Source organism: Mus pahari, chromosome 11, assembly GCF_900095145.1.
Source record: "Mus pahari chromosome 11, PAHARI_EIJ_v1.1, whole genome shotgun sequence".
In the NCBI taxonomy this organism is placed as follows: Eukaryota; Metazoa; Chordata; class Mammalia; order Rodentia; family Muridae; genus Mus; species Mus pahari.
This window is the reverse complement of record NC_034600.1, coordinates 443,402-457,188: the sequence shown is the minus strand read 5'-3', so window position 1 is coordinate 457,188 and position 13,787 is coordinate 443,402. Positions and strand designations below refer to the sequence as shown.

General features: G+C 39.6%; 1 pseudogene; it reads right to left on the bottom strand.

Moving 5' to 3' along the window:
- Positions 1-799: 799 nt before the first annotated feature.
- LOC110329239 lies at positions 800-11,993 on the bottom strand (annotated as a pseudogene).
- Between the last annotated feature and the right edge of the window lie 1,794 nt (positions 11,994-13,787).

Here is a 13,787-nt window from a genome sequence, read left to right as displayed (position 1 = left end):
CTTGGTGAAGCCTGCTAGCTCAAAGAGGCAACTGACCTTCCTATCTCAGTGATGTTCCAGGTGGAAAAAGGTCTTTTCTTCTTCTATGTGCTGTCTTAAATACACTACTCTTCAATGCCCTTCCTTTCTGTTTACTTATGTTAACTCCCTGTCAGCTGCTTGCTGGCTCTGCCTCTTTACCAAGGGTTAAATTTATTTGGCTCTTGAATTAAAGTTTGTGCCAAGGCTGAACCACACAAGTTTTTTCCAGTTCACTATCTTGGAGCTCAAAATGTGATAAAATATTCTGCAACATTCCCACTTTTTGTCTAAATAAAAGACTCTTCTGCTAACATCAATAAACAACATAGTGTGTGGTAAGAATAACATTCACACTGTCCAGTTCATTCCTATTTGTTAATCTTGGAGGAAGTATTGTACTGTCCTATCTTCCTGAGCCCAAAGTTCTGTACCTAAATCACTTCCTATCATAACTTGCATTTATTAATTGAAAACACTTTTTTTTTTTTTTTTTACTTCCTGTCCCAAAGAAAGAGAAAAAAGGGTGGAAAGAGCGGGAGGGGAAGGAAGAAAGCTGAAACACACGGGACTTCACAGAGCTCAGAGAGTCCCCAGGGAAGCAAGCAGGGGTAGGGGGACTTGAACTGTAGAGACCTGGAGAAATTCTACTTTTAGAAAATCAAAACCATTGTGAAAACACTTTTTAAACCATGAAGTATTTTCTTAAATCCTAAACAACTAAATTTTTATTTTTTTTTATTTTTATTTTTTTAGCGGAAAGGGCTGCAAGTTTAATAAGTCAGTGGGAGGGTGGCTTCTTCTCCTTCTTCACTTTGGGTTTCTTGGCCTTGTCTGAGGAGCGTTCATGCTTCTTGCAGCCAGCGGCATACCTGCTACTGCGATTGGAGTCGGAGGAGCTGCCAGGGCCATGCCTCGGCTTGTGAGCAGCACCTGCCTCTGACCCGCCCGGCGCTTTAAGAGGACAGCGTTTGGGGTCTCCCACTTGACCTGACCCCTCCGGCTTCTTAGAACCAGGGCCCAGGGCTGCGCTAAGCCAAACTCCATGGCAGTCACCAGTCTGGATGGCCCGAAGCTTTTGTAAACAACTAAATCTTAACTGTAATACTATAGCTATTTAGTCTTCTGCCCCATCAGAGAGATAAATATTTCCTGAATAAATAGGAAGTACAGATCAAGCAGCTTACAAAACTATAGAAATATTAGGGACTTCTGGTGGCCTGTCAGTCACCCAAGATTCTTCTGCAATATTGGCATATTTATCTTTTCAATATTCTGACCTATAATTGCCGTAACCCAGAACTCCAACCAGCAGAGAAAGAACGTCATGTACGCCAAGGTAGGTTTCAAGCAGCTTCCGCCTTTATCTCAGGGATCATCCAGTTTTTGTCCGACTGTCCTCTCTCCCCCCTCTCCTGTATCCAATCAGCATTCAGCACGCTGTGAACACGAGCCATGCATGCAGTCAGGGCGCGTAGACCAGTGACTCATAATCGTGCTTTATGATACTCTGTGTCAGACAAGTGCACAGGCTCAGGTTCTTGGTAACCAAGCAGGGATCATGGGGCTTGGCAAGGAGCCAGGGTGCCATCTTGGCCCATGCAGCTGCACCTGCTTCCCACTTGTAATATCTGACAGCTTTTTCCCTGAAGCAACAAATAGGAAGGACTTCTCTACTTTGTCCTGGCAGAGACATTTTGTTTGGCATTTGACTTTCTTTGTGGTCTGCTTGTCCACAGCTTGAAGGGCAGATGGTCAGCAATTGAGGGAAGGGTGGTTTCATATCCAGTGACAGTTTGCAACATTTGCAGCAAATTTCATAAGGAATTTCTTCAATGTTCATCATCTTCTTTGCAGTGGTATGGGATTGCTGCCGTACTACAGAGCTGACATTTCTCATTGTCAACATGAATAAAAAACAGTTTAAATGTCATATTCAACAGATTTTTGATGTTCCTAAAGACTATCTGACATCTAGGATTGGCTAAAGGTCAGGAGGTGACTTTTCTGATGTTGGCCCACCAGTTTTGCATGGTCTCTGATGGATGAGCTCTAGAGGCAATATCCCAATGAGACTTCATCTCAGGATTGCTTCTTGCAGCTGATATGCCTTTCCTCTCATTAAATTAATATAATGTTCCCTGGGCATTAGCCTATCCTGCTGAGCAGATTTCTTGCAGATCAACAAAAAGATAAACTTCCATACATTAAACCTGTTTCAATGAATTAATGATTTTTATATAATTTCTGATTTGATTCAAACAAACACAGGAAGAAAGTTTCAAGAGATGGTTTTAGTTGTTTTCGTAAAAATATGTAATAAAGTTAGAATTGATAGAATGTTGATAGTTAATGCTACATAATAAGAAATCAAATGAGCTTGCATAGTTACACTGGAAAGAGAAATTGGCTTGAGATAAATTTGTGTTCAAGGAAAAACATTCAAATCCAAGAATAAAGCCATAGGTGTGCTCTATCATAAGGCAAGGCCATGTGAAACTGTTGCTTTGAACTTATAATGAGTCTATAGAATGAAACACTGAACTTGTCATTGTTATTGCTCTGTAACTTCCATTTTTATTTAACATTTTATCTACGAGGTAATTTTCTAAAGAACTTCTGTCTAAGAAGATATAAAAAGGCCAAAGAAAAAATTAGTAGTTTCGAGGTGGGGCACTCTGCCTCCTCATCCATCCTTCTAAATGTTGTGATATAGCCATCTTCCACTTCATCCAGTGTGTATGTTTTTTGTATAAGTGCCTCTTTCTTTTTTCTCTGGTTCACAAGTAGGTAACTAGCCTGTCCCGCAAATAGAGCTCCTGTACCCTATTGTTTTAATTGGGTTTTCTGGAGTTTTGTAGGTTAACTTGAGGATATATATTATATATATATATATATATATGTATATATATATATATATATATATATATATAATTTGGATATTACCTTTCTAATGGATGTAGGGTTTGTGAAGATTTCTTCCCAATCTGTAGGTTGCTGATTTATCCTACTGACACTGTCCTTTGCCTTACAGAAGCTTTTCAGTTTCCTGAGGCCCCATTTGTCAATTGTTGATCTTAGAGCCTGAGCCATTGGCATTCTAATCAGGAAATTCCCCCTGTACTAGTGAGTTAAGAGGATCTTCCCCACTTTCTTGTCTGTGAGATTCAGTGTGTCTGGATTTATGTTGAGGTCCTTGATGCACTTGAACTTGAGGTTTGTGCAAGGTGACAAATATGGATCTGTTTTCATTCTTCTACATGCAGACAGCCAGCTAGATCAACACCATGTATTGAAGATGCTTTCTTTTTTATTGCATGGTTTTGGCTTCTTTGTCAAAAATTAAGTCTCTATATGTGTGTGGGTTTATTTCTGAGTTTTCAATTCCATTGCATTCATCGACCTGTCTCTGTACCAAAACCATGCACTTTTAATCACAGTTGCTCTGTAGTACAGCTTGAGGTCAGGGATGGCGATTCTTTCTGAAGTTATTTTATTGCAAGGGATTGTTTTGGCTATCTTTGTTTTTTGTTTTCCCATGTGGAATTGAAAATTACTCTTTCAAGGTCTCTAAACAATGTGTTGAAAATTGATAGGGATTGTGTTGAATCTGTAGATAGTCATTTTCACCATGTCAATCCTTGCTATTCATGAGTATGGGAGATCTTTACATCTCCTGATAGCTTCTTCAGTTTGTTTATTCAGAGACTTGAAATTCTTGTCATACAGAACTACCACTTGCTTCTGTGGTAGAATTCTCGGGGTTGCTTATGTATACCATCATATCATCTGCATATAGAGATACTTTGACTTCTTCCTTCCCAGTGTATATCCACTTGATCTCCTTTTGTTTTCTACTTGTTCTACCTAGAACAAGTCTATATTGAATAGATAGGGAAAGTGCATTGCTTTTATTATGTTTAGGTGCATGCCATGAATTCTTCATCTCTCTATGACTTTTAACATGAAGGATTGTTAGATTTTGTCAAAGAATTTTTCAGCATCTATTGCAATGCTCGTGTGACTTTTTCCTTGAGACTGTTTGTATATGTATTACATTGATGGATTTGAGTATATTGAACCATCCTTACATCTCTGGAATGAAGTCTTCTTGATCTTGGTGAATGACGATTTTGATGTGTTCTTGGATTCAGTTTCCAAGAGTTTTCTGGAGAATTTTGCATTGATATTCATAAGTGAAATTGGCATGATGTTCGCTTTCTTTCTTTCTTTCTTTCTTTCTTTCTTTCTTTCTTTCTTTCTTTCTTTCTTTCTTTCTTTTTGGATCTTTGTGTGGTTCCATAGAATGAATTAGGTAGTGTTCCTTCTGTTTCTATTTTGTGCAATATATTGCTATTAGCTCTTCTTTGAGGTCTGGTAGAATTCCTGTACTAAAACCATCTGGCCCTGGGCGTGATTTGTTTGTTTGTTTGTTTGTTTTGGAGTTTGTTAATGACTACTATTTCCTTGGGGGTTATGGGACTGTTTGCATAGATTACCTATTCTTGATTTAACTTTGATACATGGTATCTGTCTAGAAAATAATTCCTTTCATCTAGATTTTCCAGTTTTGTAGAGTATAGGCTTTCGTATTAGGTTCTGATGATTTGTTGAATTTCTTCAGTTTCTGTTGTAATGTCTTCCTTTTCATTTCTGATTTTGTTAATTTGGATACTGTCTCTGTGCCTTTTAGTTAGTTTGGCTAAAGGTTTGTCTCTCTTGTTAGTTTTCTTAAAGAACCAGCTCTTGGTTTTGTTGACTCTTTGTATCATTCTCTTTGTTTCTACCTGGTTGATTTCAACCCTGAGTTTGACTATTTCCTGTTGTCTACTCCTCTTGGATGTGTTTGCTTCTTTCTGTTCTAGAGCTTTCAGGTGTGCTGTTAAGTTGCTTCCCCGATTCCCATGAGGTGGGGTGGGTAATTTTTGGTTATTTGATGGTTGGTGAAGGTTTGTCATCTGTTAAGAGGAGTTGGTCAGAAGTTGTTAATGATACTAGTCAGACAAAAAAAAGTAAAAGATTTTAGATTCAGGGCTCTTTTTCTTTCTCTTTCTTCTATCCTTCTTTGTGTTTTATCTAGTGGTAGGAGGGAATCAGGAAGAGGAGATGAAAAGAAAACAGGGTGGCATATGAATAAAAGAATAAAGGAGTAGATCATTGATTCTGTTTAAACTAAGGAGTACCAAAATAAATAAATAAATAATTAAATAAATAAATAAACTAAGGAGTACCTTAGATCAAATTACTTACATTGGTATAGAATTTATATATTTGATATAAGTTTAAGGTTATTTATGTTACAAAATACCATACTTTGTTTCAACTCTTGTTTTAGGTATTATACATATGCAATTCATTTAAAAACATAACCTAAAGTTACAACTCCTGAAAGCTACTACTACAAACTGTTTTAAATAATTATGAAAAGCAAGTTAGTCATTCATCAAACATATAGTCTTGTTAGGTAGTAGTTTAGTTAATTATAAATAAATATAAGCTTTGTTTACCCTCCTATAGCTGTTTTCTAGTTTCAACAGATAAATAGCTAGAAACATGCAATGTCTGCCTACTCAGATATCCCTTAGATACATATATGGTTTTCAAACATTTCAGAGACCTACAGCATATGCCATTTAAGATGTTTTCATAGTAAAAGGCTTTTCATGACAGCAAGACACATCAGTTCCTGACAGCATTCCCAATCTATTTCCAAGAAAATGATGGGCACCAAAGAACTTCCATCTGGAATTTTAATTCAAATGCGGCAAAACTTGCCAAACTTGCCTAGACTTCTCACAGCATGCCATCCAAAGTGTGGACAAATAGGACATTGGGAAGGTGACAAAGGAAGACAAGCTTTTAATACTCCTGCTTCACAGAAAAGCCTGTCATTTATTCTGGGCTTTTAGGCCAAACATGAATTCCCCAATTTTTAGAGGAACATAGGGCAAATTTCCAGGCAGCTCTCAGTCTCTGAAATTTTTATAGTTTTGGAAGCTGTTTGCTCTGCACTTTCTGTCTTCTCAGGTAATATTTATCCTTCTCAGGTCTCTGATGAGTTTGAAGATTAGATAGTTATAATCTCACATATAAACTTAAGTTGTTCAGGATTTAAGAAAATGTTTTAAAGTCTAAATATTTTAGGTTGCAATGCAGGTTACGATAGAAAGAAATACAGGTACAAAAATTTGGACTCATCAAGATAGTATAGATGGTGAAGTACTTTCTCCAAGATTGCCAAACACAAATGGACTGGACATTGTGAATGTAATTCTGATCTGATAGTTCCTATAATTGGTCTTCTTATATAAGCCTTATTGATGTTAGAGAAAACCCCATTCATTGGCCTAAAAATGAGAAATGTTGTGATAGAATTTTAGTACACTGTGGAAAGGTTGTTTTTGTATTATTCAAATGTTAATTTCAGTACCAGCAGACAACTGTGTGCTGTTTGGACTTTCATATTGTTGTTTTTACTGCTCATTATCTGCTTCTGTATTTAAATATACACCTCCCTCTGGTTATCTTAAAAAAGAACTGACTGCTATATGTGCTTATGTGCCACCATATGCATGTTACAAAACAAACTCATATCCTATAAGAACATTAATTACTCTCAAGTATGGAATAATCTCTTCAGCCTATAATCATAGAATTTCCCAAGTATTATGCCTAATGGGGAATGTTTCAATGGGAGAAACTTAAAGGTCAAGATATTACAAAAAAAAAATTGACAGTACACAGTAAAGTTAATACTGTCAGGATGGTCTAAACAAACATTCTGCCTGAGAATCTGCTCCTATTGAATTTTTCGTATGAATGCCTGGGTCCCTAATATCCTGTTGAATGGGTCTCTCTCTTCAGGTCCTCCATGTTTAGGTTGTGTGTACACCAGGGTAGCTCCTCCTGCTCTTGTATTAAACAATCCCACTAGAAAGAAATGGAGACTGAACTGGGCGTGGTGGCACATGCCTTTAATCCCAGCACTTAGGAGGCAGAGGCAGGCAGAGTTCTGAGTTCGAGGCCAGCCTGGTCTACAAAGTGAGTTCCAGGACAGCCGGGACTATACAGAGAAACCCTGTCTCGAAAAACCAAAAAATAAAGAAAGAAAGAAAAAAGTAATGGAGACTGCAGATGAGTTATGAATGAATGTTGCACATCCACAAGGATCAGCACCTCTCATATGAAAGACTTCCCTCTCAGGTAGGTGTGCATGTAATAGACACAAACAAACATGTACACACTTACACACACACACTGTGAGATTAGCCATGCTCAGAAACACTAAGCCCTTCTGGGTCCTGACAATGCCCTTCACTGCAACGTTCAAAAGGAGCCCAAACCAGTCGTGACCTCATCAAAACAGACATGAAAATCAAGTGTCCAGGTGAATGTGCTACTTGTTGGTTCTAGTTACTCTAAGTGGAAGAAGCGATTCTGAATCACGGGGTTAACACACTACATGAAAAATAATTGAATAGGGACTTTGTATAATCTCTGCTCTGAAATCGCTTAATTTTGAATCACTGTATATTGTGGAAGCATGAAGTCTTTTCTGTGATGGATTTGTACTTTTGTCTTAAGTATGAACTGCACAGGAATAAATGCTTCTAAAAAGAGATGGAAATTCTCAGTACTCCATGTTTCCAGTGTAACGTCTTTATTACAGTGAGGTAATTTGACAGTCCTATGAACATATTTCTGATACTTTTGTTTTCAAGAAGGAATCATCTCAGTGTTCTGATTAGACGAAGTGAGGGACGTTCAAAGCAGATACCATTGATGTTCAAATATTCTCAAATATGAATGATGACAGAATCAACAGAGAGACTGGAAAATCAATAAGGAATGTCAAACTTAAGGTGAAGCGAAATCCTATAGTGCACAGTTGACCAAGAGCCAGTACATATACCATTGTGATCCCAGGAGCTCTGCCCATCCTCTTGGGAGATTCAGAGGAGGAAAGCCTGTGCTCGGAGGACACCTGGTGGTGACTGGCTTTGATTTCCAATTCTGTCTTAAGCACCTGAAATGCTATATGACAGGCAGGGTCACCAAGCAAGGTGTCTGAGTTTGGGTTTTACTGCTCTGAACAGACACCATAGTCAATGCAAATCTTATAAGGACAACATTTAATTGGGGCCGGCTTACAGGTTTAGAGCTTCAGTCCGTTATCTTCAAGGTGGGAACATGGCAGCATCCAGGCAGGCATGGTGCAGGAGGAGCTGAGAGTTCTACATCTTCATCTGAAGGCTGCTAGCAGAATATTGGCTTCCAGGCAGCTAGAATGAGGGTCCTAAAGCCCACAACCACAGTGACACACCTACTCCAAGGTCACACCTAATCCAAATGGGCCACACCCTCCAATAGTGTCACTCCCAGGGCCAAGGATATACAAACCATCATACATGGTTACATAAGCATCTTAAAAAGATAATGCCCAATCCTAAATTTGCTTCTTAGTTTAAAGTTAAGCAGATCAATTTGAATTTTCTATGCAGTAGTAAGATTCTATGAATAGATCTGAGTTTTAAAATTACAGTGTTTTAGCATAAATAACTAGGAAATGAGAGGACTGAGACAGGCCTCAAACTGGCAGTTCAGGAGACACACTTAAATTTTTGTTTCCCAGAACTGGGCAGTTCTGGAAAAGCCACCAGCCACAGGCAGTCAATCCAAAACTGTCCCTCGTCAGAAGCTGCCCTAACCTGGCCTGAGGCAAGAGTAGCAGCAAGTCAGCAACAGCTTCCAGCCCCTCCCTCTCGCCCCAGCCATGGTTCTGGAAAGTCCCCAGAGTGTTAGCCCCTCCAAAAGTCACCCCTAGTAACTGAGGCAACCAATCAAGCTAAAGGTCACATACCCATCCCTGGAATTCCCCTGATCTGTTTAAATCCGGACTGCTAGCTCACCTGGGTGTCTCCATTTTGGCAACCTGGCATCTTGAACTTCTGCTAAATAAAATGTTCTTTGCTTTTGTATACTATTTGAGTGTGGGGTCTTATTCTTCGATGAGTCATGGGCCCTTACAGAAATTTGATGAACATTTCTGTGAAAGGCTCTACTCACAGGCTAAAATAGAGTGCTGCAACCACAAGACATTAAAAGAGCCAGATTGCCTTGTGACTGACTGCTCATGCTCACAGCTGGGCAGGAGTCCAGGAGTCCAGGCAGCGCACAAATCCCCCTCTGCGAGATCCTTTCTTTTTGTTGTTGTTGTTGTCATATCCCTATGTGATGTTGTTATTAGAGTGGTACTAGCTTCATAGAGGTACTTCGTGGATAAGACTCTTGTTCCTATATATATTTTTTAAGAGTTGAAAGATTAGTTGTAGATCTTTGAATGCCTCAGAGAATTGTGCTGCCAATCCATCTGGGCATGGAATGTTTTTTAGCTCAAAGACTGTTTATTAAATTTTCAATCTCCCCATTTTTTAGTCCATTTAAGCTATTGATTTCTTCATTAATTTTATGTATATGTAAAACATACATAGGAATGAAAATGAAATCACAAGAAAGCTAAACCTCTGGAACCTGTTGAAGGCAATCCTATAGGGGAAGATTATAGCTCCAATTACCTACATGAAACTATGAGAAACGATCAAATGATACAATTTTTAAAAATTGGTAAAAGCAAGAAAAATCTTGGGCTGGAGAGATGGCTCAGCGATTAAGAGCACTGACTGTCCTTCCAGAGGTCCTGAGTTCAGTTTCCATCAACCACATGATGGCTCACAGACATCTGTAATGGGATCCAATGCCCTCTTCTGCTGTGTCTGAAGACAGCTACAGCACACTCACATATATAAAATAAATGAATCTTAAAAAGAAAAAAGAAAGAAAGAAAAATCTTAATCCAAATCATATGAATGGCAAGAATTTAAAAAAAACCCAGAAGAGAAACTATCAAAATGAAGACAAAGAAAAAATATTCAAAGATCAACAAATTTATAGGAGATTCATTGAGAAGATAAACAAGACTATGGGACACTAGACACCGCCCCCAACCAAAAGAAACATAACCCAAATGATCAGGACCAGAAATGAACAGGGAGACATTACAACAGATTTAAAAAAAAAAAAAAAAAAAAAGCATCCCTCCATGTCCTCTGCATCAGCTCCTGCTTCCTGACCTGCTTGAGTTCCAGTCCTGACTTCCTTTGGTGATGAGCAGTGTGGAAATGTAAGCTGAATAAACCCTTTCCTCCCCAACTGCTTCTTGGTCATGGTGTTTGTTCAGGAATAGAAACCCTGACTAAGACACAAATGTTATTTGGACAGATTTCGATGGAAGTCAAAAAATAACAAAGGAATAAACTTGAGAAACACAGGTTGGCATTTTCTGCATTTAAGTTACAATGTTTCTGTCAGTGAGTCCAAGTACACAGTTCTCTTTTTTTCTCTATTAATTTGTTTATTCATTTTACAACCTGATTGCTGCTCCCCTCCTCCTAGTACTCCTCTCATATAGTCTCTTACCCATGCCCCTTCCCCTTCTCCTCTGAGAAGAAGGAAACCTGTATTAGTCAGGGCTCTCTATAGTCACAGAACTTATGGAATGTCTCTCAATATTGAGGTAATTTATTGTGATGATTTACAGTCTGTAATCCAATTAACCCAACAATGGGAGGTCCAAGACTCTAGTAGTTGCTCAGTCCCACAAGCCTAGTTGCTTCGGATTGTCTTCTGTAGAAGTAGGTTTCAACATATGTGCTAGCAAGTAAATACAAACAGGCAAAAGAGTGATTTTCATTCTTCTAATGTCTTTATGTAGGCCTCCAACAGAAGGTGTGGCCCTGATTAAAGGTGTGTACCACCATACCTGGATCTGGGACTTGATGGTCCCAAACTGACCTTGAACTCAGAGATCTTCTTGCCACAGTCTCCTGGGATTAAAGATGTGTACTACCTTGACTGAGTCTAAACTTTTCGTGGCCACAGTGCCTCAAGATCTCCAAGCCAAGATCCGGGTCAGAAACTTGTATCTTCCAGCCTCAAAATCTGTATCACAGGGGAGCCCTCCAATGCTGGACTGTAGTTCATCCCAGATGTAATTCAAGTTGACAACCGAGAATAGCCATTATACGACCCGCCTGTGTAACAATCCACACTCTCCCATCAGGTTACTGCAGGACTAGACGTACACTCGCACTGAAGCCAGACAAGGCAGCCCAGCTAGGGGAACAGTATCCATAGGCAGGCAACAAATTCAAGGACAGCCCCTACTTTAGTCATTGGGGGACTCCCATGAAGACCAAACTGCTTTTTTGCTACATATGTGTGTGTTGGAGTTGGGGGACTAGGTCAAGTCCATATATATTCTTTATTTGATAGTTCAGTCTCTGGGAGTCCCCAAGGGTTCAAGTTAGTTGACTCTTGGTCTTCTTGTATATTCCTTATCCAATCTGGATCCCTCTATCCTTCCCCCACCGTTCCACAAGACTCCTCAAGCTCTGTCTAATATTTGACTGTGGTTCTCTGCTTTTGTTTCAGTCAGCTGCTAGGTGGGTGGCGCTTCTCAGAGAACAGTTATGCTAGCCTCCCACTCTCAAGCAAAACAGAATATCACTAATAGTGTCAGGGATCCATTCTTGCTCGTGGGATGGATCTGAAGTTGGGCCAGTCATTGGTTGGGCATTCCCTCAGTCTCTGCTCCATCCTTGTCCCTGCAGTTCTTGTAGGCAGGACAGATTTTGGATGGAATGTTTTGTGGATAGGTTGATGTTCTTATCCCTGTACTGGGGATCTCGCTGGCTACAGGAGGTGGCCACTTCCTGCACTGCTAGGAGTCTCAGCTAGAGTTACCCTCACAGATTCCCTGACACCTGTCCTATCCCGGATCTCACCTGCCGCATCCCAGTGATGCTCCTCTCCTGCCTGCCGCATCCCAGTGATGCTCCTCTCCTGCCTGCCGCATCCCAGTGATGCTCCTCTCCTGCCNCCGCATCCCAGTGATGCTCCTCTCCTGCCTGCCGCATCCCAGTGATGCTCCTCTCCTGCCTGCCGCATCCCAGTGATGCTCCTCTCCTGCCTGCCACCCATTTCACTTCACTCTCCTGGCCCTCTCACCCCTACACCTGTCCCACTTCCCATCCCGTCCCTCACCCAGCTCTCTCCATCTACCTCAAATGGCTATTTTACTTCCCCTTCTGAGTGAGATTCAAGCATTCTCCCTTGGACCTTCCTTGTTATTTAGCTTCCTTAGAGCTATCGGATGTAGCATGGGTATCCTGTACTTTATGACTAATATCCACTTGTCAGTGAGTGCATACCATGCATGACCTTTTGGGTTTGGTTTACTTCTCTCTGGATGATGTTTTCTATGTGCAAATTTCATGGAGTCCTTGTTTTAATAGCTGAGTAGTATTCCATTGTGTAGATGAAACATATTTTCTTTATCTATTCATCTGTTGTGGGACATCTGGGTTGTTTCCAGTTTCTGCCTGTTATGAATAAAGCTGCTATGACCACAGTTGAGCAAGTGTCCTTGTGGTGGAACATCTTTTGGGTCTATCCCCAGGAGTGGTATGGCTGGGTCTTGAGGTAGAACTATTCCCAATTTTCTGAGAATCTGCCTACTTGACTTCCATAGTGGTTGTACAGAGAGACACTCCCGCCAGCAGCAGAAGATTGGTCCCCTTGCTCCAGATCCCGGACATCTTATGTTGTTGCTTGAGTCTTTGATCTTTGCCATTCTGATGGGTGTAAGGTGGACTCTGAGTGTCACTTTGATTTGCATTAGCCTGATGACTAAGGACTGTGAAACTAAGTATTTCTTGGACATTTTAGTGGAATGGCTTTAAGTTTCTCTTCCTTTAATTTGGATTTTGGCATTGGCTTGCTATGTAATGCTTTTATTGAGTTTAGGCATGTGCCTTTTATTCCCGATCTCTCTAATATTTTTAACAGGAAGGGTGTTGGTTTTTTGTCAAAGGCATTTTTTTAGCATCAAATGAGAGAGGATCATGGGATTTTTTTCTTTCAATTGTTCGTATGATGGATTTTGTTGATGGATTTTTGTTTATTGAACCACCCCTGCATTCCTAGAATGAATCCTACTTGATCATGTTGGATAATGGGTTTTTTTTCTCTTTTTTTGGATAATGTTTTTGATGTGTTCTTGGATTTGCTTTGTGAGAATTTTACTGAATATTTTTGCATCGATGATCATAAGGAAAATTGGTCTGAAATTCTTTTTGTTTGTTTAGTCTTTGTGTGGGTTAGGTACCCGGCTGACTGTGACCTCATAGAATGAGTTTGTCAAAGTTCCTTTTTCTACTTTGTGGAATAGTTTGAGGAATATTATTAGCTCTTCTTTGAAAGTCTGGTAGAGTTCTGTACTAAAACTGTCTGGCCCTGGGCTCTCCTATTTCCTTAGGGGGTGTAGTCCTATTTAGATTGTTTACCTGATCTTGATAAACTTTGGTAAGTGGAATCTATCCATAAATTCGTCCATTTCATTTGATTTTCCAGTGTTGTTGAGTACAGGCTTTTGAAGGAAGACCTAATGATTATTTAGATTCCTTCAGTGTCTTAGGTCCCCCTTTCATTTCTGATATTGTTAATTTGGATATTGTCTCTCTGCCTTTTACTTAGTTTGTTAAGGGTTTATCTATCTTGTTAATTTTCTAAAAGAAGAAGCTCTTGGTTTTGTTGATTCTTTATATTTTTCTCTTTGTTTCTAATCTGTTGGTTTCAGCCCTTAGTGTTTCATTATTTCCTCCTGGATGTGTTTGCTTCTTTTTTTTTTTTTTTTTTTTTTTTTTTTTTTT